This window comes from Tribolium castaneum, chromosome 6 (genome assembly GCF_031307605.1).
Source record: "Tribolium castaneum strain GA2 chromosome 6, icTriCast1.1, whole genome shotgun sequence".
NCBI lineage: Eukaryota > Metazoa > Arthropoda > Insecta > Coleoptera > Tenebrionidae > Tribolium > Tribolium castaneum.
This window is the reverse complement of record NC_087399.1, coordinates 19,370,073-19,375,209: the sequence shown is the minus strand read 5'-3', so window position 1 is coordinate 19,375,209 and position 5,137 is coordinate 19,370,073. Positions and strand designations below refer to the sequence as shown.

The window sequence follows — 5,137 nt, the reverse complement described above, 5'->3', positions numbered from 1 at the left end:
ATCTTTTCAAACAAATTTAAAATATTATTACATAACGCACCGTTCCACATCGAAATCGTTTCATCATCACACAACAACAAAAATAACTACTTAAGGTTATTACAATTGTGATGTATATGTGAGAAACGGACCAATCGAAAGAAACGTTCGGCGTTATATTTTATAATATTTTATTTAATTAAAGTGGCATTTGTTTCTACTTATCGAAAAGAGTATGCAGTTATAGTTTAAGTTTACATAAAGAATAACCCGATGATATTAACGTTTTATAAATACGTATATATATCTATTAGGTTTTTTTTCTCTATCAACTTTGTCTATAAAACTCTGCTCCTTTTGCGATAAGCATTATGTATATTTATTAAATAGAAAATATGTCGAAAAACCAGACGTTTTCTTCAAACAAACGCCACAGCTACAAACTTAATCACAACAATATTTACCAAACAATACAATTGTAGGGTGTTTTGTGTGATACGTCGTTTGGTGGGCATTCTAAGAACGTCCGTCGACATAAAAACGAATCAAAAGAAAAGCACAGGCAGTGCAAAACGTTCCTTCGTCAGTCGGGCGTATATCATTTAAGACCCACAGAATCTAAAAAAGTTAATAAACTTTTTTATTTAGATTCCTACGGTTCGTCGCGTCGTTAAAGTAAATTATTACTTCGACGCATGCGGAACCCAGGTACCCGAAAACCGTAAGCCTAAGCGTTTTTTTCCAAACATCACTCACTATCGATAAAGTAAATTGATTTTATGTATTTATAAATGTGCGTTTGTATGTATAGTAGTATAGTAGTAGTATATTTTGTTATTGGTTGTTTCGAGCTTTTTATTGTTATAAAACGTTTTTGTAGTCTTGTACATAAAGTACAGACGAATAGACAGCCCCTTTTATTTATTAATAAACTCCAACCATTTACAAATTAAATTACAACTACAACATCTCTTTTACACATTAATTATACACCATCTTTATTTTCTTTTTTCCGAAGCGAATACGATGAAGAAAATACGCAAAGACTGGCTTACAAAACCGTAAGCCTAAGCGTTTATTTTTTAAACATCACTCACCATCGGTTAAGTAAAATGATGGTATGTATAAATGTGTATTTGTATGTACAGTAGCGTATTAATTTTGTTGTTGGTTGTTTCGAGTTTATTTATTATTATGGTTTGTATGTATAAAGTTTTAGTCTTGTACATAAAGTACAGACGAATAGACAGCCCCTTTTATTTATTAATAAACTCCAACCATTTACAAATTAAATTACAACTACAACATCTCTTTTACACATTAATTATACACCATCTTTATTTTCTTTTTTCCGAAGCGAATACGATGAAGAAAATACGCAGACTGGCTTACAAAACCGTAAGCCTAAGCGTTTATTTTTCAAACATCACTCACCATCGGTTAAGTAAAATGATGGTATGTATAAATGTGTATTTGTATGTACAGTAGCGTATTAAGTTTGTTGTTGGTTGTTTCGAGTTTATTTATTATTATGGTTTGTATGTATAAAGTTTTAGTCGTGTACATAAAGTACGATCGTATTGGCAGACACCATTATTATTCATTCATTCATTCTTGTTTGTTATTATAAATAACTCCAACCATATACAAATACTACAACAACAACAACAACATCTCTTGCACATTAATTATACACCACCACTGTGTATTAGTACTTTTTTTCGAAGCGAATACGATGATGGAAATACGCTAAGACCGGCACTGCGAAAGCAATAATAAAACGTTAGCACATAACCATCTTTCGACAATATTGATTCGTGTTAATGTTCGAAAAAATTCTTTGAAAACGTCGTTTACGGCACGTTTACAATCGATTTATAAAATAAATCGAAAAACGTAACAACAGATCCGCTTAATGCAAGACGACCCGTTGTTGCTTTTCCGTTCGACGCATAATAAAGAATTTTGTATGAGAATTGATCATCATACGAATAGTGTATGTATGTGTGTTTTTTGTTGATCAGCACAGACAAAATGTGTGTGTATGTGTGACAACTAAACAACAACATTTACACGTTAATGATCCTTCCGCAGGTTCACCTACGGAAACCTTGTTACGACTTTTACTTCCTCTAAATGATCAAGTTTGGTCATCTTCCCAGCAACATCGGCAACGTCGAAACGCCACCGCGCACCGGTCCGAAGACCTCACTAAATCATTCAATCGGTAGTAGCGACGGGCGGTGTGTACAAAGGGCAGGGACGTAATCAACGCGAGCTTATGACTCGCGCTTACTGGGAATTCCTCGTTCATGGGGAACAATTGCAAGCCCCAATCCCTAGCACGAAGGAGGTTCAGCGGGTTACCCGGACCGCTCGGTCAGGGAGGACACGCTGATTCCTTCAGTGTAGCGCGCGTGCGGCCCAGAACATCTAAGGGCATCACAGACCTGTTATTGCTCAATCTCGTGCGGCTAGAAGCCGCCTGTCCCTCTAAGAAGAATTGTTTGTACGCCGACAGTAAAAACCGCACATAGAGACCGGGCGAACCCGGCTCCAGCCGGCATTTGGGATGTCGAAAATACGCCTATTTAGCAGGCTAGAGTCTCGTTCGTTATCGGAATTAACCAGACAAATCGCTCCACCAACTAAGAACGGCCATGCACCACCACCCACCGAATCAAGAAAGAGCTCTCAATCTGTCAATCCTTCCGGTGTCCGGGCCTGGTGAGGTTTCCCGTGTTGAGTCAAATTAAGCCGCAGGCTCCACTCCTGGTGGTGCCCTTCCGTCAATTCCTTTAAGTTTCAGCTTTGCAACCATACTTCCCCCGGAACCCAAAAGCTTTGGTTTCCCGGAAGCTGCCCGCCGAGTCATCGGAGGAACGTCGGCGGATCGCTAGCTGGCATCGTTTATGGTTAGAACTAGGGCGGTATCTGATCGCCTTCGAACCTCTAACTTTCGTTCTTGATCAATGAAAGCGTTTTTGGCAAATGCTTTCGCTTCTGTCCGTCTTGCGACGATCCAAGAATTTCACCTCTAACGTCGCAATACGAATGCCCCCATCCGTTCCTATTAATCATTACCTCGGGGTTCCGAAAACCAACAAAATAGAACCGAGGTCCTATTCCATTATTCCATGCACACAGTATTCAGGCGAAGTTTTAGCCTGCTTTAAGCACTCTAATTTGTTCAAAGTAAACGTGCCGGCCCACCTCGACACTCAATGAAGAGCACCGCGGCGGGATTGAGTTGGGCCGCCCTCTCGAGCTAAGCCCACCGGCAAGACGTCCCGCGAAACGCCAGTTAACACCGCGAACGATGAACCGGCGGCGCGGGACACAAATTCGACTACGAGCTTTTTAACCGCAACAACTTTAATATACGCTATTGGAGCTGGAATTACCGCGGCTGCTGGCACCAGACTTGCCCTCCAATTGATCCTCGTTAAAGGGTTTAGAGTGTACTCATTCCGATTACGGGGCCTCGGATGAGTCCCGTATCGTTATTTTTCGTCACTACCTCCCCGTGCCGGGAGTGGGTAATTTGCGCGCCTGCTGCCTTCCTTGGATGTGGTAGCCGTTTCTCAGGCTCCCTCTCCGGAATCGAACCCTGATTCCCCGTTACCCGTTACAACCATGGTAGGCGCAGAACCTACCATCGACAGTTGATAAGGCAGACATTTGAAAGATGCGTCGCCGGTGCGAGACCGTGCGATCAGCGTAAAGTTATTCAGATTCACCAAGTTGTACGATGACGGCGAAACCGCCACCGATTGGTTTTGATCTAATAAAAGCGCTCCTTCCGTCTCCGGTCGGAGCTCTGTTTGCATGTATTAGCTCTAGAATTACCACAGTTATCCAAGTAAATGTGGGTACGATCTAAGGAACCATAACTGATTTAATGAGCCTTTCGCGGTTTCACCTTAATTTGGCTTGTACTGAGACATGCATGGCTTAATCTTTGAGACAAGCATATGACTACTGGCAGGATCAACCAGGGAACTGTGTTTTTGTGTTTTTTGAGACAGACGAGAGAATAAAATACTCATCATCATCGTTTATAAAGATGAAGAATATGCGCGTTTGTGCGAAACAATCTAACATATAAGAAAGTAACGCCACGCTGTTTCTTCTTTTCTTCGTACGATATAGAGATAAATGTATCGTCATCATCGTCGTCGTAGTCGTTAAACACCACAACACATATATCGGTCAATAAAGGCATAATAATAATATTTATAATATTATTTTTTACCTTTGCCGATTTAAAAGTTCAAACATTCTCTTCACTCTTCGCAAGATTGAATGCGACGTGAATTTATGAAATTCTTTCGAATCCATAAACGTTACGAATATTATATAAATATTCTCGCTCGGATATTAGAGAGTTGACGCATTTATTATTTTTGTTTGTTTAAATCACAAACATTTGTTAGTTCAACAAAGTTTGATTGCATAAGGACCGCCAACGTAAGAGAATACGTTTTGCCGCATCCGCAATCTCGCTGTGGGGAACTGGGCGAGCCACAAAATCACAAAATAAAGCAATCTCGCAAGCAAAGCCCTATTCGAATTCGATAGCGGAAATGTGCGATAAACGTCGATAAATTGGAAGCAAATGCAGAACGTATACATAATCGGTCGTTTTGTCGTCGTCATTTATGATAAACTTCGACTAAACCGTTACACCGTTCATATCGCCTCACTCAACGCATCGACACACACCACTACCATATGTATACCAGCGCGACACCGATCGAGGCAGCCGCTCGGTATTGGATGTGCGCACCGCTCCACTGACATAGCTCCACAGGCGACGTCTACCGAAGCGCACAGCTCTATAACTATAAGGCATACACACAAAAGGGAGAAAATATTTTAAATATTGATAATATTAAAAAGTCATATTTTATATTTAAACCATTATAAAATTTAATTATAAAAACGTTTGTTTTAAAAAAAATAATTAATTAATAAAAACAAAATTATTTTAAGCGCTGTACTTCGTAAACGTCGTACTTCGTTCGTCGTATGTGCAAAGTCAAATGAATGCTGTAGTTAGTCGCAGTTGGAACGTCTGAATGTCGTACAACGTAACAATAATTTTGAGTGCCTTAATGTGTAGACGTCGTACTTCGCGAACGTCGCACTTCGTAAA

The 5,137-nt window shown here is 40.0% G+C and overlaps 1 non-coding gene across 1 annotated transcript; it reads right to left on the bottom strand.

The window, feature by feature from the left end:
* Positions 1-2,056: 2,056 nt before the first annotated feature.
* LOC135266601 (small subunit ribosomal RNA) lies at positions 2,057-3,980 on the bottom strand. Its single transcript, XR_010334738.1, has one exon. It is a non-coding gene; the product is annotated as a small subunit ribosomal RNA (ribosomal RNA).
* Positions 3,981-5,137: the final 1,157 nt, after the last annotated feature.